The sequence below is a fragment of the Littorina saxatilis genome, linkage group LG8, assembly GCF_037325665.1.
Source record: "Littorina saxatilis isolate snail1 linkage group LG8, US_GU_Lsax_2.0, whole genome shotgun sequence".
Taxonomy (NCBI): Eukaryota; Metazoa; Mollusca; class Gastropoda; order Littorinimorpha; family Littorinidae; genus Littorina; species Littorina saxatilis.
Genome location: NC_090252.1, coordinates 38,270,683 through 38,295,217, shown reverse-complemented (window position 1 = coordinate 38,295,217; position 24,535 = coordinate 38,270,683). Strand labels below are relative to the sequence as shown.

At 40.5% G+C, this 24,535-nt stretch overlaps 2 long non-coding RNA genes across 2 annotated transcripts; one reads left to right on the top strand and one right to left on the bottom strand.

Annotated features, from left to right (window-relative positions):
• LOC138972300 (uncharacterized) lies at window positions 1–23,908 on the top strand. Its single transcript, XR_011457543.1, has 4 exons — window positions 1–160; window positions 20,275–20,595; window positions 22,997–23,151; window positions 23,729–23,908. It is a non-coding gene; the product is annotated as an uncharacterized lncRNA (long non-coding RNA).
• On the bottom strand, window positions 13,717–17,955 carry LOC138973460 (uncharacterized). Its single transcript, XR_011458028.1, has 3 exons — window positions 17,134–17,955; window positions 15,900–16,236; window positions 13,717–14,674 (listed from the first exon to the last, which is right to left on the bottom strand). It is a non-coding gene; the product is annotated as an uncharacterized lncRNA (long non-coding RNA).
• Window positions 23,909–24,535: the final 627 nt, after the last annotated feature.

Here is a 24,535-nt window from a genome sequence, read left to right as displayed (position 1 = left end):
AGTCCTCACTTCCATCGCCCTGTCGCCCTTTTCTGCTCATCATGGCAGTCACAAATTCTTGTGGCTGACAACTTGAGAATTTGGACAGTGGTCAACTGTGCATCAATGTGTTTTGATCTACTGACAACTTTTACTTTGGTCTGTTCCACGTTCGTTGAAGGTAAGTGAAAGACGTGTTGACCAGCGTCTCGTTATCGTAAGGCAAAGAACGGTGCGTCCCGCTAGCGCTACGTGTCATTTGTGCTACGTATCGTTTGCGCTATTTTCTGTAGTGCTATCGACACAAATTGCCCAAAACAGTAGTGCAATCGGCACGTAGTGCTATTGCCACAATTCGCACATGCCATTATCACTACGTCTCAATAGAACTACGTGTCGATATCACTATTTTTGAAAAACCAATGTACTGTAGCGCTACGTGTCGATAACGCTACGTGTCGATAGCACTATATCATATGTGTGTGTGTGTGTGTGTGTGTGTGTGTGTGTGTGTGTGTGTGTGTGTGTGTGTGTGTGTGTGTGTGTGTGTGTGTGTGTGTGTGTGTGTGTATTGTCTGCATGGCTATCTGTCGGATCTGTATGTCTGTCTCTGTCTGTCTCTGTCTCTATCTCTCTTTTTTTTCACCACGTATTTATTTCATGGTTGTTGTTGGTGTGTGTTTATTATTTTTTTATTTTGTTCTTCCCCCATCCCCCGTGGTTTGTATATGAGTCTGTGGCCTTAGTATAATAAACCATTCTGAGCTCTCTCTCTCTCTCTCTCTCTCTCTCTCTCTCTCTCTCTCTCTCTCTCTCTCTCTCTCTCTCTCTCTCTCTCTCTCTCTCTCTCTCTGTCTCTCTCTCTCTCTCTCTCTCTCTCTCTCTCTCTCTCTGCACCTCTCAATCGCTCTTTCTCTGTACCTCTTTTAAATCGCTCTCTCCTTGTCTCTCCCGCTCCCCCCCCCCCCCTCTCTCTCTCCATCTGTTTGTCTGTCTTCTCTCGCTCTTTCTTTCTCGCTCGCTCTTTCCCCCTTCCCCCCCCCCTCTCTCTCTCTCTCTCTCGCATGATACCGTATATTCATACACGGATGTTTTTCTGTGTGTGAGTTTGTGTGTACGATACCGTGTGTACGCATGCGTTTGTGCGTGTATGTGTGTGTGTGTGTAATGAAGAGAGAGAGAGAGAGAGAGAGAGAGAGAGAGAGAGAGAGAGAGAGAGAGAGAGAGAGAGAGAGAGAGAGAGCGGTAATTGAATTTGCCTTTTACCTAATGAAAACTATTGTCAATAACAGTGCATTAAGAACTAAAACCAACCAACCATGACATACAAAGCACCACCCTCTCTCTCTCTCTCTCTCTCTCTCTCTCTCTCTCTCTCTCTCTCTCTCTCTCTCTCTCTCTCTCTCTCTCTCTCTCTCTCTGTTAACTGTCTCTCTCTTCTGCTTTCTCGCTCTTTCTCTGTCTGTCTGTCTGTTAATCCCCCCTCCCCTCTCTCTCTCTCTCTCCCCCTCTAATTTCATAAAAGAATTTGGGAGAGAAGAAAAGGTTTCAATATCCTCGGTTGTACCTTGTGTCAATATTTGTATTTAAAAATATATGCAATAACACTGTCTTTCCATTTGTCAAAAACAAAGCCCGAAAGATCAAAATCCGAAAGAAACAATTGAAAATCATGCAGAGACTTTCTTCCAAAAATTACAAATCTCTGGCAAAGTGAAAGGAACAACAAAATATTCCTTCAGAGAGAGCGAGAGAGAGAGAGAGAGAGAGAGAGAGAGAGAGAGAGAGAGAGAGAGAGAGAGAGAGAGAGAGAGAGAGAGAGAGAGAGAGACAAGACAAGACAAGACAAAGACAAAACAGGTGCTTTTTTACATCCAGCCCTCGCCCATGGGAGGGATTAATCTTATGATAATACGCTTAAAAAATGTTAGAATATGAATTAAAAAAAAAAGTATTAAAAAGCAAACAACCGAACAAACAAACGATTAACAGACTTAAACACACAAACAAAAACATACATACAAACTAACATAACATAACATAACATAACAGAGAGAGAACGAACGAACGAACGAGCGAACCAACTTTATTTTTCGAGGGTAATGGAGTAGATACAGCAAAGATCTTTTTTCATCCAGCCCTCGCCCAAGAGGGAATTAACTAAGCAGTGCATAATATTAAAGCAGAAGAAGAAGCAAAGCAAAAACATAAGAACATGGCTATTAAATCAGACAAAGAGAAAAAAAAAAGAAAAAAAATATTCATAGAGAGAGAGAGAGAGAGAGAGAGAGAGAGAGAGAGAGAGAGAGAGAGAGAGAGAGAGAGAGAGAGAGAGAGAGAGAGAGGGGCAGAGAGAGAGACAGAGTGATCGAGCAAGTGAGCAAGAGAGAGAGATAGTGACACACACACACACACACACACACACACACACACACACACACACACACTGAAACAGACACACACACACACGCACATACACACACAGACATACATATACACACACAAACCAGAAGGAGTGAGAGAGAGAGAGAGAGAAAATGAGAAAGAGAGAGTCGTCAGTAAGTAGTGGTATTGACACGTAGCGATAATGACACGTGGCGCTAAAACATGTAGTGCTGTCGACACGTAGTGATAATGAACATATGATAGGGACTCATAGACAAATTATTTGTAGCACTAATCAACGTAGCGATAGCGGCACGTAGCACAAATGACACGTAGGACAAATTACACGTAGCACAAATGACACGTAGCGCTAGCGATACGCACCCGGCAAAGAAGCGTACAGTCTTCAAACACAATTTCGCATTCTTGAACATTATACCTACAATTTTTGGGCTTAACTTCTACAAATGCGAGAAAGGCTGGGCTATGTAACTGAATCAGAGCTCTGATTTCACTCCTCTTGTTCATCATACATCTTGTTCATCGTTGATCTGAGCAATAAAATGTAGATGCGATAATCTGCAAACATCTCTTCAACACAATCTGCATCTTGTCCCATCGTGATTTCTGTTGGCAAAGAACATGTGGTTCTCAACTCACAAGACCAATTTGTCATCTTCCAGTGTGAAATTCAGATCTGCCCCAAGTACGTGCAATAAAATGTAGAAGCGATAATCTGAAAAAAATATGTTCGCATGAACACTGCCACGTTGTCATCAGTTCGATGTCTTTTATCCAGAGCAGGGATGAACACACTTTTTCATCAGCAGTTTGTTATGTTTATCCGCAGACTGCTTTCCATTACTTGTCGTCTGTTTTTGCTTGACTTGTAGGGTTCTTCAGCCAGGCAACTAGTGCTTGTTTACTGACACGTTCTCACGCACGACATAATAATAATAATAATAACTAGTAATACCCGTGCTCCGCACGGGATTTTTTCTTCTTCATTAATTACAGAGTTAATTATGAATAAGCAACAACAAAAACGTGTTCAATGTGCAATGGCACGCGCGTACAGAACAAAATGCCATACATTTATTGGGAGAGATAAAAAAAAAAGGGCACAGGGGTGGATTGGCCATGACTTGTGCAGTGACAACAGTAACATATTAAATTTAGAAGTAATTGTGACAAATTTACCCCAAAAAGGCGCTAGCACACACAGAACAAAATGTGATAAAACATCAAACCTAAGAAAAACAGCGTTCAATGTGCAATGAACTGCAAACCATTTACACAGCAGCAAACATGTGACGCTTTCTGAAATTTCGGTCAATGTAGCGATATTTTCTTTTTACCAGGCTCGGCGCTTGAATACACTTTCTTTCTTTTCTTGCGTAGCTGCTCACCATTAGTAATGCAAGAATCTACAGCTTGGTGAAGGCACACAGTTACGAAGGAAAGGCTAAATGCGGCAAAACTAAAAAAAGTGGCTATATTAACCGAAATCTCAGAAAATATGACACATGGGAGTGAAACAAACACATAAACACAGCATTAAATGAGCAAATAGTGTGCACAGTAAAAAAAAGTTTTACACATATAAAAATTTACATGGTTGCCCATATGGTCTTTGTTGATGTTCTTTGTCTCGTGACGTTATCAATATGTCCACAAAATTCAAAACAGGGATCAGATTTTACCCGCAACTACTGACTGGAGCAAATAGTGTGCACAGTACAAAAAAAAGTTTTACACATCAGCAAATAGGAATAAAAATGTAACCCAGTGGTACATTTACAGTGGGTTCTGTGAACAATAACAAATCATGTAATTGGGAAAGAATAAAACAGCGTTAAATTGTGCCCTTTTTTGAGATTTCAGTCAATGTGGACAGTCTGAGAATTCAATCAATGTGACAAAATCATTTTGTCACGCTTCAACCAAGATGATGAATGCTAGTTAAAATAGGTATTCCAAAGTGCTCTTCGCGTGTGGCGAAAAGTGACGCCGAGCGTGATTTTTCACTGGTTTTTAACTTGTTCAAACTCGCTGGAATGAGGTTAACTGAATAAAAAGAATACACCAAGATGATAATTGATTCTTCATAGTTACTTTAAAACAAAAATTAAGTATTAGATTCAAAATCTAACCTTTGAAATACGCGTGTGAAAATGGTTGCTAAGTTGTGATTTTCTGACGTCGGAACGAAGTTTTCGCTGCGTTGTTTTGACCCCAACCGGGAAAACTCCGCTCGGGCAGATAAGCCATTCAAGTTAGCAACAACCCGCTACTATAGACATGAAGAGGAAAGATTAAACTTCCCGATGATATCAATATTATTTTGATTGGCTTCCGTTTAAGAGTACTATTATTCAGTTTAAAACTTCGCTCGAAAATTGTGCCATCTCAGAACAAACAATATCCGGTTTTATGCATGCGAATGGCAAGGTCGGAGTTTGAACTTTCACCTGGTCTTATTTTCATACTGATGCAACCAACGGCTTGCTTGCCCGAGAACCGAAAACGAGGCAACCCGTTTTTCTCGTTGTCGAGCACGCCGTGTAATGGCGGCGTTTGCCGAAGACCAAGCGATGGCACGTCACGGTCGCGAAAATTCGATTTTGCACCCAAACTTTGAGGAACCATTCGATCCAGATTGTCTAGAAGGTAAGCATATATGCCTTACAATGTGTTCTCTTTCAATTCTTTAAGATATATTTGCTTATTTAAAAAAACACGGGGGATGAATGAACCGAGTTGATAGCAGACGAAGTACAGTGTTTGTGAAGGTGGGAGTAGTGAACTTCTCGGCACGCTGTATTTTTACAGTGAGGAGAACAAAGCATGTGACTCAAGGAATAAAGTCTTAAAACACAAGTTTAGCAATCTGTTCCTTGATTTGAATGATTAACAAAGAAAATAACTAGAAATCAGTCTTTTTCTAAGTTCACGTATGCTCGCTCGACAGTCGTATTCCGAGTGATCTCCCTTGTCACTTTGTTTACATTTTACGACGCGCAAGCTACTTCGCTTTTTCCACGTCAAATATATTCCGTGTTCTTTCCTAACTAATGTGTTCACTTCTTGAAATGATAATCCTTAGTCATTACAACATAGTCATCATCTTTAGGGGTCAGTTAACTGTACTAATGCCCTCCCACTTCTCCCTTCACAGATGATCGGTTCCAGAGGCTGAAGGATAAATTGTTGATGACAGGCAGAGGGCGAAGACCAAGTCTTCCTGACAAAGTGGATGACAAGAGGTGTTCTAACAAGCTTTTACTTCAGCTCCGGCGACTGATGTTGCAGGGATCAAGGACATACAGTGAAGTAAGCATTCAATGGGGGAAAATAGATAAATGAAAACAAAATAAAATAAAATATAGTATTGACTGTGTTTTCACTGTTTAATTATGCTTCTGTTGTCTTATTTATTTTTCTTAATAAGTAATGCAACTAACTCTTTCTCTCTCTTTCTCAATGTTAAGTTTTGTCTGTGTGTGTGTGTGGGCATGGGTGTGTGCATGAATTTGTTGGATTGTGATTGTGTATGTGTGAGTATACTAATTACTATTCTATATGTGTGGCGTGGCACCTATGTGGGTGTGAGAGGTGCAGCTTTTTTTGTCCCTTTGCATTGTATTGACATGTCATCAGTTTTCAATGTATTATTATTCATTAGATATTCGTATAGGTATTGCAGTGGTTTGCAATACTGTACCTTTACATTTATAACTTTTGGTGTAGGTTTACAAGTGTCCTTTTTAAAAAATTTTTTATTGTTTCCATCTTTTGTAGCATGGACAGATTGTAAGACTAGGCGGCGGTGTGAAATCTCCATCCTTGAGTAATAATGTTTGTTCGTTCGTTTCTCTCTCTCTCTGTCTAAAACAAAAAGTAAGCAGTTTCTGTGTTTGTGTGCAGGTAACTGTTTGGTTCAGGCAGCTGTTTTCTGACTCAGCGTTTCCTGAAGAACGTGTGAAGGCACTCATCCAGACAGCGGACAGATCCTTCAACAACATTACTGATTCTTCAGCTGCAGCAGCGTTCTTGGAAGAGACATTTTGTGTGGACAGGATTAACCAAGAGCTCGAGGATATTGGCATTGACTGGTCGAATGTGTTTTCATGTGCTCTATTTTCAGGAACCTCTATCCAACTGATAAACCGGAGTGTGATTGCACTTGAACAATTTAGAAAGAGAGAACATCTGACAAATGATTTTCTCTTCGAATGGTTGAATGTGTTGGGCGAGGGGGGACTGAAATGTTCTGGATCACAGATTGCAAAGTCTGTAGAAATGTGCATGATGCAATACCGTACATTGAGCAAAGCTAAGGATAGGCGCCCTGAAGAACTGGAGAAGTTTTTGACTCATGTATTTTGCATACAGTCAAACAGTTGCAAAGGAAATCTTTCCGACAAGAATCTAGGCACGTCACAACAGGCTAAAGAACAAGGAGGAATACTTAGCAGTAGGGAAGAGAACCAGCATAGCAGTCTTCTAATTCAGCATTCAGCTACTGCAACGATTACACTGGAAGACCACAAAAGACTTCAAGAAGAGAAAGAAAAGGCAGAAAAAAAGCTTGAACATCTGGAATATGTTGTAGGCGGTGCACATCGGACTATCACTTGGCAAACTAAAGACATTGCTGAATTGACCAAAGCTAAACAAAAATTAGAACTTTCTCAAACAAAAGCGCATGCCAATAACCAAGAACTACAGCAAGAAAACAGACATGTTAAGGAAAGTTTATCAGGAGTGAGAAACTCTACACTTTACAGGAGAAATACAAAGCTTAAAGCTACCCACCAAGAAAATCTCCTGCAGAAGGAAATACTTGCACAAGAACTAAACAATACAAAAGAAAAAGTTCTGTCACTGAAGGCACAAAAAGTTAATCTGCAAAAAAACTCTTCAAAGTTGAGGCAGACAATCCAACTTTTACAAAGTCAACTAGCAGGCATGACTGAGCTAGCTAATCAAGACATACCATGTCAAGAAGTCACGACAAGGCTACCAGAGCACAATCAGTTCACCGATGATGTTCGTAAAACCATGATTCAGCTACAAGGTGAAGCAAACGTTCCAGCGAGCAAGTGTAGGCAGGTGGTTGATATCGTTGCCAGGAATATTTTTCATGAAACATTTGAAGAGGCTGATCTTCCTTGCATTCAGAGCATCATCAATATGGCTGATGAAGGGCATGTGATTTCAAAACTCCAGGCAGCTGAGGCAATACTGAATGAAAAAGATAGCACCTTGCATACTGATGGCACCTCCAGAGATCATAACAAAATTGTTGGACAACAGCTAACATTACCCAGTGGAGTGACACTCAGCCTTGGATTTGTACCTGTTGACAGTGAAACTTCTTCTAATCTACTAGATCTCACTTTGGACATGCTTCAAGAACTGAGCTGCATTTATTGTTGGCAACATGACGAAGAGGAAAAGGAAAAAATCTTCAAAGATATGCTGACAAGATTAAGTTCTGTTATGTCTGATAGAGCTGCGGTCATGAAGAAATTCAATGAATTGCTGCTTGAATACAAGATGAATCAACTGGGGCAAGAACATCCGGAATCTCTGGATATACACTTCCTTTACTGCAATGCACACTACCTTCTTGGCTTGAGCCGAGCTTGTGAAACAGCTTTTAAAGAGGTTGAACGTGATCTGTCAGCTGTTGGGCTTGGGCGGGATGGCCTTGCAAAGTTTAGCGGATTCAAATCAAGTGCTGAAAATGCATCGTCCCGACTCATTCGTCTCACCTGTGATGTACTTGGGCCTAGAGGCGATGAAAAAAATGGCTGCAGGCTGGAATGGCAAGGTTTCTGCGATCTTGAAGGGAAGAAGTCAAAGATGACCAGTTACAGAGCCAATCGATTTAATTGTTACTTCGAAGGCGCAGCTGCCATTGTACATCATAAGCAAGACATCATAAACTTCTTCAACAAAGGTGGAGTTTCACACTCGAACCTGAAACTGGAGAGCGTTGAAGCGGATCTCCATGACCAACGACTTGTTGCTCTTCTGGCTGCTCTTGGAGTTTTGTACTTCAGGGTGACTGGACCCTACTGGCAGCTGCTCCACAGCGACTTGCCTTACACAGAGTTTTACAAGTACGTCCAGAAGATGTATGCTTGCTTCACTCTGTGGGAGGCAAATGCTTCAGTCATGTTGGATGGCGATTTCGAAGGCATATTTGATGAGCATGAAATCAGCAAGGATAATGTTTTTGACAGCGTTTTTGAAACAGCAAATGACATTTCTGTCAAAGACATCGTGATCACCAGCCTGCAAATCATGATGAAGCACATCAAGGTGGTTACGGAAAACCAGCTAGCAGATTTTCTCATCGGAGGAAAGTTTGGCAGTGACCTACCCGAGGCAATAACATCTGTCCTCAAACATTGTCCTTTGACAAACTTGCTTGGTGAGAATGCCTTTGGCGACCTTGATTTTGATCTGAGCAAACGACGGCACTGTAGTCTTCATCATCGGACAACCACACACATGTTGAAGAGAAACAGGACAAGCCAGCACATAGACGAACTCACTCCTGAAGAGTCGGCGAAAGTGATGAAGATGGCCAGGAAAAAGGCGAAGATACTTCGCAAGAAGCACCGGCAGCAAGAAAAACTTGTGCGCATCAAGATGCAGGAAAGGGTGCTCGAGAATCAGCGGCAAAAGGAGCTGAAAGCCTTGCGGACTGCTGAGGTGAAAAAAAAAATTATCTCAAACGTATTCAAAAATGGAGGGCCTTGTCTGACAGCGAGGGATGTGTCTCGACTGGTGAAACGCTGCAAGAACTGTTCACAAACTTTGCTAGCACTGAAAGCTGAAATAAGATATCAAAAAGTGGTACTTGGGGTGGGGAAAGCTCTACGATTAACCGGAAGAAAGGATGCTCTGATTACAAGCTTGAGTCAACATCTTGGTGGTGTGGAATGCAGAGAGGAAAGCGGATCTGATGGACACTGTGTAGGCGCTGATGCTGACGATCAAGGACTAATGTCACGCAGAAAAAGACAAATGTCTAGCGAATCATCTGATTCATCAAGTTCTGATGTCGAGTCCCCAGATGAAACTGACCAAGAAAATGATACAGACGAGAGCTTTTCGTTTCAAAATCAGGGCCAATGGATATCTGTCTTTTATGATGATAGTTTGTATGTTGGTCAGGTGCTTGAAGTCGAAGACAAAGATCATGCAACCATCAAGTTCCTTGAACGAACAAAAGGAAGATGCGATTTTTTCCGTTGGCCTGCCTGTGAAGATATTGCAGAGGTTCAGTCGGAGTTTGTATTTAACTGGGATTTTGAGGTTAATGCTCACTCGAGCGATGGTCGTGTGTGGAGAGTGCCAGAAATCAGAAAGCTTGAAAAAGCCTATGACAGAATCAAGGTTCAGAATAAGTAATTCATCGAGTTCAAGTAACCAAAGGGAAGTATAAGCGCTCTAAATGCATATGACATGTGTGATAGAGTAACCAGGAGTTATATGTAATCAATCTTCTGTCACCCGAGAGGCAAGCGTGTCAACAAGCCACTTTTATCCTCATATTTTGCTGTCTTCGACTTCAAGCACTTGAGCTACATACTTTTTGTTGTTGTAATTTCATACTTGTACTTATTTAGAGCCTTTTTGATAAAGGAACAAGTAGTCACATTACACAGGGTTATGGGATATCTGTCATGATATACGCTTCCTCCTTCTGGTTAGCGGATAGTTGAGTTTCCACACAGTGTACGTTCTGCATGTGGTTATGGTACAGTTGAAGTGCATGGTTACCAAAGTGTTCTGTATAGACAGTTACGAATCAGTTACAGTTTTATAAGTTCAACATGTGTTAAGGATTTTGTTGGATTGAATTCAAAACATTCACACTTTGGGAAAGAAGTACATAATATTGAATATACATGTATGGTTAGAAAATAGACCGCATATTTAGAGCAATTGTATTAACATTTTGGATAAATGTTTATGTAACAAACCAGCCATTATGTACAGAAGTAAAACGCTAATTTTTGGACACTGGATTCAAGCGAGCTCTATAGGTTAGAGATGTATGATTTCAAAATGAATGTATTCCGTGTGCACAGATTTGTGAGAAAGTAGACCATAATGTAAATAAGCAGTTTGAATATTGTACCAGCTTTGTACTCACAAGATAGTGAACAAAATAACTCTCAGCCAGCAACGAGAAAACAGCTGATCACGCCGCGCATATTTTGCCACTTGCTAGTGACGGCGAAAAGTACTGCGCCCGGCGTTGCACGCTTTTGGCAAAATAAATATCAAGTTCAGCTTGATACAAATTATAGGACGTTGGCACGTAAGTGTACAGAAAAAGAACGATTAAGATTATTACAGTAGAAGCTTTTGCATGTTAGAAATGTTTGGATTAACCTTCGTGGTTGAAAACGACGTTAAACACAAAATAAAGAAAAAAAGAATGTTTGGATAAATGTTCAGAATTATAAATACATATTCATATACATATATATATTGGCAAGAACATTGTTGTCAGTGAGCGAGATGTCCTGTTTGGTTGTAAAGTTAATGAAAATAATCAAATTGAAAACAATCAAATAAATCACATATTAATTGCAAACATGTCAATCAGTAAATTCTAATATGGTAAACAGTATGATTTGAATGTTGTGTTTGGAGGTGAATGTAGGTTGATAGGCAGGTTTTTTCATGTATGATGTTGCACAGTTAATATTTTGTTGAATTGAAACAGCATGGTTTGTAAGTAAACGTAAAGAGGAAAAAGAGTTATTACTGTATACCTGAGTGTCTTGAATATTGGTTGTGTGATAGTTGATATATTGCTGAGCCAGCTATGTTTTTTTTCATTCTAAATACCTAAACTGAAAGTATTACATAGATGTTTAATGTATTCATGCAATTATGTTACCATGTAACCCACCGCTGCACGTAGCCTGTGAATTTAATGCAGCTTTTGGTCTATGTGTTTGGGCGGGCGTGATAAAAGTGCTAGTCGAACCCCGCTCTTAGTCTTACGGAATTTCTTGTATAATGTAAAACTATTGTCTTGCATGATGAACTTTGAATAATGAATACCAGAATGTTGATGTTGTAAATATATGTTATTTGATTGATGATTTACATCAAGATGCATTATTTGCTGAAAAATGCAGTCGCTGAGTGAAACCAGCGACAATAATCATCTATCAGCGTGTTAGTGTTTGTTCATTGTATGACTGTGTGAAGGTGGTTGGAGGTAACGGGAAAAAACCTTTAAAATATTGAAAGAATTCCGTAACATAAATTAATTAATGGAAGACCATAAATGTTCATTATAAGTCCATGCAAATTGAAAAAAAAAAAAAAAAAAAAAATCAGTTAAAAAAAAATCAAAAAAATAACAAAGGTAAAGATGTCAAATATCTTTTTTGCTATTCTAACAGTTCATAAAAAACCGGATAATTTGAATATAAGGTACTTTCATTATCTTAAGTAAAGAACAAAATACACACATTTTAAAGAAGCCAAAATTCACGTTTTGTACAAAATAACTGTTTTTTCTAGACGTTGCTACGCTTTGATTACGCATAAAGAAGTTTAAATTTGATTTACTTATCAAGAGCATGCAATCCTGAACAAATGGATTCCAAAAACAGCTTTGTAACTTTGAAAGCAAGAAAGTTATGGTAGACCCAAAAAGCATGCAAAGTCGCACTTTTTCTCACCTTGACAAAACGGCCCTTTTGGCATAATTGATCATAGATATCTTATTGACCGGATGTCAGATGGAGTTGAAAAAAAATAGGCTTAGACAACATATCCAGCTCACCTTACAAAACCTATTTGAATGTATATTCATTGTTTAAGTTAGAGATGAGAGAGTTAGAAAATTGGGGTCTTGACCAGTTGTTTGGAGTAGACGAGGGCTTATTTTGCTATTTTATGCCATTTTTGAAGCTCTGTATCTCTTTTAAAATGTATTTCCTTTCAATGTGTCTAGTATTATCATTCTGAAAAGTATATAAAGTATTTATAAATGCAAATTTGGACTCAAGTGATTTGATTTGTGTGATTGAAGAATGTCTGAATGTGAGGAAAATTTCTGTGGAAAAATTTTCTAAGTCCAAAAATACGGAAAAAAATCATAATTTTTTTTTTTTTTAACCCACATTAAAAAACTAAATGTTTCTGTGATCAGAATGAAAAACTCTATTTGTTTAACTAAGTTTCATATGGGTTATTCAAAATTTGAAAATCACTTTGGAATACCTAGTTAAAATGTGTAAAAGAATATATAACACCAATCATATAATTGGGAAAGAAATCTCGTCGCAGTACCCTACAGCTCGAGTCACCCACAATGAAACGTTTGCACGATTGACTGGACTTAAACAAATTAGCGGCTACATTGACATAAGTGAGGGACATAAATGTGCAAAAAAATGTGCCCAGAGAACAATAGTTGTACACATCACCATATATGTCTTAAGACGGGGAAAAAAGCAGCACTAAATGGAACAAAATTTGTACACTTCAGCAAACATGCGAGTGAAAAATAAAATGTTAACCCTTACACCGGTGCAATTCTGTAACACATGTTACATAGCCACTGGTGAATTAACAGAGAGAAAAATAACAAAAAACAGTCATATAGGTTTTCGCATCAATGGGAGGTAATCGGAACTGACCAAACAGACTGAGCCAATAGCGCGACATATGTCGTGACAACCAGGTGACAGTATACGTAAAGAAGCGGGACATATGTCGCGACAACCAGCCATTGTGAAATTGGTTCTGCGTTCTGCGAACAACAAAATGTTTACACATGCATTGTGCACAGAGAACAAAAGTTTTCAGATCACCATGCATATATGGCATTATGATGGTTAGGCCTGAAGAAATACATTTGCTTTTGTTTAATATTTCTCTAAAATGTGAAATTGGTTCTGCGAACAACAAAATGTTTACACATGCATTGTGCACAGAGAACAGAAGTTTACAGATCACCATGCATATATGGCATTATGATGGTTAGCAGGGGCGGATCTGGGTTTTGAAAGGGGGGGGTGCAAAGTTCTTTTTTTTTTTGTTTTTTTTGTGTATCTTATCAGCGAAGCGCCGAACCGATGGCGCGAAGCGCCGAGCATGCTAGGGGGGTCCGGGGGCATGCTCCCCTGGAATTTTTTTTAAAAAGGAAGCAAAATTGTGCAATCTGGTGCAATCTGAGCGTGTAAAGTGCTATTTTCAGGTGATACATTTTTCTTTTTTTTTTTTTCTTTGTCCCACTGGGGGGGGGGGGGGGTGCAATTGCACCCATTGCACCCCCCCCCAGATCCGCCCCTGGTTAGGCCTGAAGAAATACACTTGCTTTTGTTTAATATTTCTCTTGGGCTGCAAGCCAGCACAAAATAATTAAAACATTTCATTTGCCAAATCAGCGCCACCAAAACTGATAAATAGGACTAAGCATGGAGTATTCATGGCAGGGGCTCTTTTTTGTTTGTCATGCTGTGTGCCACACGCGTTGCAGTTGTCACCGTGTGTAGAGTTTAAGATGATGTGATTCCTATTCTTATAAAAACAAAGTCGATCTCCGTTACACCCCCGCAACAATTTACATGGTTGCCCATATGGTCTTTGTTGATGTTCTTTGTCTCGTGACTTTATCGATTTGTCGCAAAATGATTCCACCAAATTCAAAACAGGGATCAGATTTTACCCGCAACTACTGACTCTGAAAAGGTTGTGAAAAAATGGGTTGAATGTGAATGTTTATTCCTGAGACAATGCTTGGAGAGCTTCTCCCGATGTGACTGCGTCATCTGAAGTGGACTGGGTTGCGTTTTGTGTTGCATCAAACATGTCTGTGGATTGTGTTGAATTTTGTGTTGCGTCAATCATGTCGTCATCCATGATTTGACTGAGCGTTAGGACGTCGACAATAGGTGGTTTGATGTGTTTGTAGGAGTGCTTGTTGCTGCAGGGTTGTTTGGTGCAGCGGTGGGTGAACGTAGTGCAGATGAAGATTAGCTGGCTATTGCCGCAGGGTTGTTTGGTGCAGCGGTGGTGTAGATGAACGTAGTGAAGATGAGGTGGCCGACTGGAGGCGTTGATTTTCACGCCTAAGATTGGTTAGTTGTGTGGAGTCTTTGCTCGCTTTGGTTTTTGCATCTGACAATTGGTTGATGATGGTCTGGAAAGATTGCTTTTGTTTTTGTCGAAGTCGGGGTACTGCTTCACAGGTCAAGTTGTGGTCAGCGTCTTGAAGTGAGGTCGCAGTGAGTTGGTCGTTGGGACGCCATATCTGAAGAAAATTACAAAAAATTATACCTTATACACAGGAGTATGGAACACTGAAAAAAGATTTGTTTTGGCAGGAATGACGTTTGCCTGATTACGTCTACATGAACAAAATTTTCTCTTTATACGTTTGCTCATTGGTGTAAAAATCCAGCCCCCCCCCCCCCCCCCCAAAGCATTAAAGGTAAAAGCCATCGTAAAGATACGAAATGGAAATCTATAACGTCTAAAATATATAAAGATTCAAACGCGATATTGTAACTAAATGACAACAGAAAATATACATGGTCCAAACACACACACACACAATCGAGTGCACGCATCCATGCATATAAAGTCATGTACACACACACACACACACCCAATAAAGGTACGTCCAATGGCACGTGTGTGTGCTGTTTTCAGGTAATAGCACCGCACTCCCTCCCCCTCATGTATGATTTTTACGAAATGGAAATCTTTCCTTGAAACCCCCCCCCCCCCCCCCCCCCCCCATGTATTGCCTATGCCTGGGTTGGTAAACAACGAAAGAATGCAGCGTTTCTTTCTGCATCTGCATGCATGGGTAACGCGGGTGTGACGTTTTCATCTTTCGCTTTGTAACGGTGTTGATATTTTGATTCTCGGCCTCGTTGATCTAGTATAAACTCTACACTGAACAAAAAAACACCCTTCGATTGTACTGATAAGCGACCTTGTGTACCCTACATTCATGGGGCCAAATTTGTCCAACCAATTTTTTTTTATTTAACTTGAAATTTGATTCATCCTCAAATGTTTCCCTTCTTACTCAAAGGACGTAACCACTCGGTACACGTTTTCGAAAAAATCGATTTTGGGTGTGAAATCTATTAAATTTAACCAATTTTCTTCACATGCAAGAAAATGACATGCTTTTCGTCCATAAATAATTTCACTTCTTAATTTTACCAGGAAACATTTCAGTCTTGAGTATCGAGGGGGAAATATGTACACAGGCGAAAGATGAAATCGTGACACCGGCAGAATCCCAAACTTTGGCTTAGTACCGCACCCCCCCCCCCCCCCCCCCCCGTCCATAATGTATGGCAAGATTCCTTGAATCCCCCCCCCCCACCCCCCAGGCGGGGGAAGACTGTGAAACGTGGCGAATAATGTTGCAAATTCTCTATAGTATAACCCCTGTGGTAGAATACAGCAAGGTTAGGAACACTTTAAGAAAGTTTTACAGACTGATACATGGGATTTACCTATAGAGCCAGTTGTAGGATCCAACAGAAGATTTGACAGTTGCCCCGATTCAAAGCTGGGGGAGGAGCGGCAACATTCGCTTTGCCTTTGGTTCTGACTAAAGACTGAGCGACCACACGCGACCGCCGACTGGAGGCGTTGATTTTCACGCCTAAGAAGATTGGTTAGTTGTGTGAAGTCTTTGCTCGCTTTGGTTTTTGCATCTGACAATTGGTTGATAATGGTCTGGAAAGATTGCTTTTGTTTTTGTCGAAGTCGGGGTACTGCTTCACAGGCCAAGTTGTGGTCAGCGTCTTGAAGTGAGGTCGCAGTGAGTTGGTCGTTGGGACGCCATATCTGAAGAAAATGAAAAAAAAATTATACCTTATACACAGGAGTATGCAACACTGAAAAAAGATGTGTTTTGGCAGGAATGACGTTTGCATGATTACATATAGATCTACATGAACAACATTTTCTCTTTATACGTTTGCTCATTGGTGTAAAAAATACAGCCCCCCCCCCCCAAATGATCACACACACACACAGTGATGAAAGTGCGCATCTCTTCCCAGCCTTGCAGCGCTTTGAAAGTTGGAAGCATTAAGCATTAAAGGTAAAAGCCATCGTGAAGATATGAACAAAAAGTAAGACGTCTAAAATATATAATGATTCAAACGCATAGTATAACATAAGTAAATAACAGAAAATATACATGGTTCAAACACACACACACACACACACACAATTGAGTGCAGCATCCATGAACACACACACAGACAAACACACACACAATAAATGTACGTCCAATGGAACGTGTGCGCGTGTGTGTGGATGTTGTTTTCAGGTAATAGAACCCCCCACATGTATGGCCTATGCCATGGGTTAGAGAAGTAGAAAAAGCAAGATTCGTTCACATGTAATGCGCCATGGGTCATAGATTTTTACGAAATGGAAATCTAAAACGTCCAAAATATATAATGATTCAAACGCATATTCAGACCTGGGAACCCCTGTTTTGCACTTTGACTATTCTCTGTTTCTCAAACAAACTTGGTGTATTATCAAAAAAATTAGCGTAGTCACTACTCCACACAGCGTTTGCACATCCATGATTAAAACATGCCTCATGCGCGTCAAAATGGCGGGGGGAGACTGCAAATTCTCTATCTCTATAGTATAACCCCTGTGGCAGAATACAGCAAGGTTAGGAACACTTTAAGAAAGTTTTACAGACTGATAAATGGGATTTACCTGTAGAGCCAGTTGATGCGACAGCAGATTGACAGCTGCCTCGATTCAAAGCTGGGCAGAAGCAAGCGGTCCGAATGTTGCCACGCTTTAGGTCTGACTAAAGACTGCGCGACCGCACGCGACTACACAAACAAACAAAATAAAATACAGCAGGAATGACGTTTGCATGAATCCATGATTACGTCTGCATGAACAACAGTGATAAAAGTGCGCATCTCTTCCCAGCCGTGCAGCGCTTTGAAAGTTGGAAGCATTAAAATTTAAACGGGTAAAAAGCCATCGTGAAGATACGAAAAAAAGTATGACGTCTAAAATACATAATGATTCAAACGCATAGTATAACATATGTAATTGACAACAGAAAATATATACATGGTTCACACACACACACACACAATCGAGTCCACACATCCATGCTTATTTAAAGTCATGTACACATACATGGCATCAAGCAATACACAATTAAATGACACATATGGAAAACGTATAATGAACATGAACATGGCAAGTAATTCACACCGTTACCTACTATAAAATTGACGATATATATATACCACTCACTTGCTATTCGCCTAAAAGCTTGCAGTGTGCTGTGACACATATAAGAAACCAGAAGAAAAAAGGACTTTACTTTGGCGAAAAGAGCATATGCTGCTTATTTTTGTACATAACTGCTATAACTGTATTTTTTCCGAACACTTACATGTAAAAAACATAGAGATATATCTTACCATTTCACTAAGACAGCCAAAATAACGGTCAAATTAAGGGGAGATCATGATGAAGGGGAGATCATGATGACGTACATGTCTATGGTTGCACCGGGGAAAAATATTTAGTCGCTGGAACCTATAAGGTTATACGGCGACTTATCAGATGATATTGTTTCGAACTTATCTTTTAAAAATTAAGTAAACAAATCTATGGAATATTAACAGATAAACAGATCTATCTATCTTCTTATTATTTTAGGTTCGTCTGGGGTAGAGAAATAAAACACACAGCTAGGTTCGTCTGAGGTGCGGTCGCGTAGTGTTTAGTCAAACCGTTCGCTTTCGGCCAATGGGATAGCTGGGATATTCTGTCTGCTACGACATTTCACGTTAAAAAGGCCTCAAAAAGCCATTTCGCTTTCGAAGTCGTCAATCTAACCCGGCCTATCGTCTTCATCGCGATCCGTTCCTACGGAAAAACCGAGGGACAGGGTCCAAACCGGCGGGGTTTGGTAGGAGATACGTCCACACGGCGAAAAAGGCCACGCGTATTATAATATAGATAAGAAGAACATTTATATAGCGCTAAATCAAAAACCTTTCGTTAAAAAGGCTTGCTCTAAGCGCTTGACATCTAAACTAAAACGTCATTCACACTCTTTACAATGATGTACAAGAACTTCATGTCACACTCTTTCATTCAGTGTAGCACCATTCACACAGTTGTTATTCTGTACAAGACAATAAGTTAGTCTAGCATTTAGAATGTTCATAAGATGAAAACAAGAGAAAACCAGACTGATTAAAACAACTGCTTAGTGCTAACAAAGCATGAATCTTAATGATAACGTAATACATGTTTAACTGTTAAGACCATAAAAAAAACCTATATGCTAAAATAACTTCGAACTTTTAAGAACTTCTTATAAGATACACAGCACATCTAGATAAACACCAGAATGATAAAACAAAAGGCAACTCGTTAAAACTATTAAATGCATCAATGTCTAAAACACGAAAGACTCAAATATAAGATACACAATTCTCTAGAATTGTTTATTAAAAAACTGAAACCGACCTGCTCAAAGTAAACCATACCCACCCCCTCCCTACCCACCCCCAACCCTCCTCCTACACTAAATACTAATTATTTCTACTCTTAACTTCCCAACTACACGTTATCCATAAACTATACATGTCGTAAATGCAAGTTCTAACGATTGTTGTTTATTGCACTGATACAGAATGTCGATGTTTGTAAACTTCTGCCATTTCCTAATGTTTATTTCATTATTTTGCATACGGATATGGCTAATAAGTGGATAATCTGTTACGACACGAAACGCGTTCTAAATCCGGGAAGGGAGGCTACTCCAGCGTACTTTCAGGTGGTCGTCTACATTTTTGCTTTTTTTCAATAATCTTATGGTTAGATTTCGATACAAAATTATGTCAAATGATGAATGAACCATGGGGAAAAAAGTTATAGAAAAAAAAATATGTAAAAAAAAGATTTTATTTTTGGGTAGTGTGACTCACGCTTCCAATATTTTGTTTTCTGTTTGCTGAGAACATGTGCTTTGCCTAAATATACTGACCAATCAAATTCATGCCACTGCTTATAGCCACGCCCAAACAAATGCAGCAACAGTTTGACACTGGAGCGCTGTCCACGCTTTTTTTTAAACGCACGAAATGCACGGTATTTGAGAGGAGTTTTGCGCTTGGCATTTTCCAAATAAGGATATCCTACTATGAGTACTACGCTGGAATACTACAATGAATTTTCAAACGGCTACACTGGCTTCGTCTTTCCTAATCGAAAGGGGGTGTATTGTTGATATTTGTAGATAATAGACTCTGCATTTTAATGGTCAAATGGCGATTTCGGTATAAAAATGTAGACAAGGACCTTTAATAACAGGATATGCGATGATTATTTTCCCGTGGGTAGCTTCCCTTTGCTGCACAATATTTACATATATATGTTTTAGACCAATGAGCGCTGGTATGCATATTCGGTATGTACGCCTCTCTCTCTCTCTCTCTCTCTCTCGCTCTCTCTCTCTCTCTCTCTCTCTCTCTCTCTCTCTCTCTCTCTCTCTCTCTCTCTCTCTCTCTCTCTCTCTCTCTCTCTCTCTCTCTCTCTCTCGTTCCCCGATCTATCGAGCCGTTTTCATAAATAACACGTTTTGTGGAAGAGCACCGATTTACATATGCATCACTATTCAAGATATGGATATGTTAACCTGATCCCATCAATTCCACTTCAATTTCAATTCTTCATAAGACCAGTCTTCATCCCTCCAAAAAAATCTTAAAAGCCACTTCATGTCTAGGTTTTCCACATTTGTATAACGTAAAGAATAGACGATACTAGTTTAGACAATACGCTTTCAAGGTATTCTTCATTTTGCACTGTCCTCAGGTTATCAGATCTCGCAATGTGGCAGCGATGGCAAAGTTGACCTGGAAGAAGCTAGTTCGGCGTATCTGACTTGTACTGGCATCACGGATGACACAGTGAAATGGGACTTGTATCGCGACGATGGTTCCAACGTTGTCATGGGTTATTGTTCCTGGTACGGCCAGTTTTGTGCTTTTAATGGTCCGTATGTGGTGAAGAGGACAGACAACAGCACCAGCACACTGATCGTCACACCAAACGACAGAAACACCATCGCTGGCACTGTGGTCTGTGGGGGAAATCAAAACAGTGCTTTAGCACGCTGTAAAGTCCGTGTCGTGTGTGAGTTACTCAATGTCTTGCAAAGTCCGTGTCACACACACACACACACACACACACACGCACACACAGATACACACACGCACACACAGATACACACACACACACACACATACACACACACACACACACACACACACACACACTATGTGCCAGAATAAAAAGTTACCCTCAACCTAGGTGTCATTCTTGACCAGTCCCTGTCCTTCCATCAGCATGTTGCCAATGTCTGTCGCACATGCTTCTTTGAAATCCGCCGCATCTCCTCCATCCGTCATCTCCTCACTGAGGATACCACTAAAACTCTGCTCTGCGCCTTTGTCCTATCCCGACTCGATTATTGCAATTCCATTCTATCTGGCTCTCCCAACTACATCATCGAAAAGCTTCAGCGTGTTCAGAATCATGCCGCCCGCCTCATCTTTCGTTCTTCCAAGCATGACCACATCACCCCTCTTCTTCAAACCCTACACTGGCTACCTGTTCAACAGAGGATTCAGTTCAAGATCTCCACACTCTGCTTCAGAAACTTTGATCTATCGTCCCCTAGCTATCTTTCTGACCTTCTTGATGTCTACTCCCCCTCTCGCTCCCTAAGATCCTCCGCAGACACCCGCCTTTTTAGGATACCATCAGCACGCACCAAAACATATGGCCAGCGCACCTTCTCTTACCAGGCCCCATCCATCTGGAACCAACTCCCGCATTCACTCAGGCACTCCACATCTATGCAATCATTCAAAACCTCACTCAAAACACACCTCTTCCCTCACTAGTCCGTTAATGACCACACATCACCCTCTCCTGCTGGTCCTTGATCTGTCTCTTTCTTTCTCCTTCTTCTTCCCTTTCCAGCTCTATTCTTCTTCTCTCAACTAACTTTATGTATCCAATACTTTACTTATTCATTTACGACTGTTTTTCCGTCTAGAATGCATGTGCCTGTAGTTGGTATGAGTGAGTGCGTCGCGTTCTCGCTGTGCGCCTGTCTGCGAGTGTATGAGTCCTTGTCGATTTGTGTTTCGTATAATGTTCACTATGTATTTCATATTTTGTAAGCGCCTAGGGCTATATTTAGATTAGGCGCACAAATGTTCATAATAATAATAATAATAATTTAAAAAATAAAAAGACAAGTCGCGTGAGGCCAAACTACGACATCAGGGTGTCGAACTCAAAAAATGAAACAAAACGCACTGCATTTTGTTCGCCAAGACCGTTTAGTATCGTCAGTCCCCCGCTCGTGGAAAAGGCAGTGAAATTGGCAAGCTAGTATAGTGCGGTAGAGGTTACACTGAGCAGGATATCACGCTTTTCTGTTTCTCTATTCTTTTTAACTTTCTGAGCTTGTCATCCAAACATAACATATTTATATGTTTTTGCACAAGTGGAATACTACAAGTAGATAAAATTGTTCATTGGCTCTATCGACGCTTGTTTTTAACCTCTTGCTTCCCTTTATATTATAAACCGTCCATAGATCGTCGTTCTCCCGAACTAACTCCTTAGTATGTCATCGAGAATAGAGGATTTTGGGATATCCTTTCATGCGCCTTTCGGCGATTGGTCAATGCATTTCGTATCAATAATGTCGGTCTCGCTTGAAAATATCGCTACTTGATATTGCTTTCCAAACTTATACGAAGTGACCGGGAGCGTAGGGTCAGTTACTGAACGAGCTCCGAACAGTGAGATTTGGAGAACAGTACACAATTATACGAACGGAGAGACTCGGAAACTCGAGTCACTCAGTCGTCGCCACGCTTGAGAACTCAAGTGTAATATTTAAAGTTAAAATCTCCCTCGACTACAGTGCGACAAAACAGCTAGCTCAGTCGGTAGAGTCCTCGATTGACGGTGCGCTAATCCTTTCTTTTGTGATCCCGGGTTCGATTCGCTTCGGAGGCAATTTTATTTTTATTTTTTTCTGAACTCGTAATTCTTGTATTTTATTCATTTTCTTGTTTTCTTAACTCTATATACTTGTATTTCTTTCATTTTGATTTATCCCAAAGATTTTGAGTCGTGTATATAGTGCATGAGTGCCATTTAACAGTTTTCCCACAATCCCGTATTCTATTTTTAGTAATGGATATTCCCAAGGAAAGGTCAAAGGGCATATGTATCATCGCGTGTCGACTGCAGGTAATAGTACTAAGCTGCTTCTATCATGATAGGCTTCTGGTTTTTGGAAACCGACAGGGAATAAAATGAAGTTGTTTTTATATCGATTTCGGAGATTTGATTTAAATCATACTTTTCATATTATTTAATCTTCACAGCTTGTTTTCAAGATGCAATTATTTGTGGATCGTTTTATAAAAACATTATTTTAATAAATTGAACAACATTTCCAGAATTCGTTTATTAAACTGAAGTTGACAAACATATCTTTTTGACACAGACAAGGCCGACAGGTTGTCCAACTGCACGGCCTCAATACACAACACAGCCATAGACAGGAAGGACTGGACAGTGTCAGCATCGTGTGACGTGGAGAAGATGTTCGCTTCTGATGGAAACTACACCTGTCACTGGATTGTGCCTAATGGAAATGGGGTAATGCACGCAAACACGCACACACGCACGAGCGCACAAATGCACACTCACGCACGCACGCACACTCACTCACACAAACACACACACACTCACTCACACACACAAACACACACATACACATACACACAATCTCTCTCTCTCCTCTCTCTCTCTCTCTCTCTCTCTCTCTCTCTCTCTCTCTCTCTCTCTCTCTCTCTCTCTCTCTCTGTTTAAAAACAAATGTACACACACACAGACACACACACACAACACAAATTATTAATCTCTCACTCTCTCTCTCTCTCTGTTTCTGTCTCTGTCTCTCTCTGTCTCTGTCTCTCTCTCTCTCTCTCTCTCTCTCGCTTCAAAAACAAATTCACACACACACACACGGACACACGCACAAACACACACACGCATACACACACACACACACACATACATACACACACACGCACGCACGCGCATACACACACACACACACACTCACACCCACACACACACACACACACACACACACACACACCACACACACACACACACACACACACACACAGTAGCACGAGAATCCAGAATAAAAAGGCCGACTATGTTGCAGACTGAAACGCAAGAAAAGGGATCGCTTTCCACTGAACGTTTTGTGGCAAACAAAGCCGCATTCGTAAGAGGAACGTGCTCGATTCGCAATCTACCGATGTCCACAGTCACAGGAACCTACAATTACGATGTCATTGTAAACCCCGGGAACACACGGTTGACAGGACAACGTCTTAAATTAAGTAATTACGCGAAAACCGCGTGTGTGGCTGTATGTGTGCGTTTGTGTGTGTGTGTGTGTGTGTGTGTGGGAGGGGGGGGGGTGGGGAGTTGTGGGACGTAGGGAGGTGGTGAAGGGGGTGGGGTTGTTCTGTGTAGGTGTGTGTTTGTGTGTGTGTGTGTGTGTGTGTCTGTGTGTCTGTGTGTCTGTGTGTCTGTGTGTGTGTGTATATATTTGTGTCCGTGTTTGTTGGTTTTGTTGTTTGTGTGTTAATGAGTTTGTGTGCGTGTATGTAAATGTATGTGTGTGTGTGTGTGTGTGTGTGTGTGTGTGTGTGTGTGTGTGTGTGTGTGTGTGTTTATAATGCATGCTTGTTTTAAGCACGCATTCTTGCACTATTCTCCAATGATTTGTTTTTTTGTGTATGTACATCATGTTTGCTATAACACATTTGCTCAGAATTACAGAAAATCTTTGATCTCCCAAAACACTCCATAAACAAACTAGTGTATCAAGAGGCTGGCTGGCTGCCCGTCGACGAAGAAAGAAGACTAAAGTCGGTTCAGTACGTATCAAGAGCGAGTACAATTGATAATGCTGTGAACGAAGAGCTCACTGCTGAGTGCGACACAATAACCTCGGCCCCTT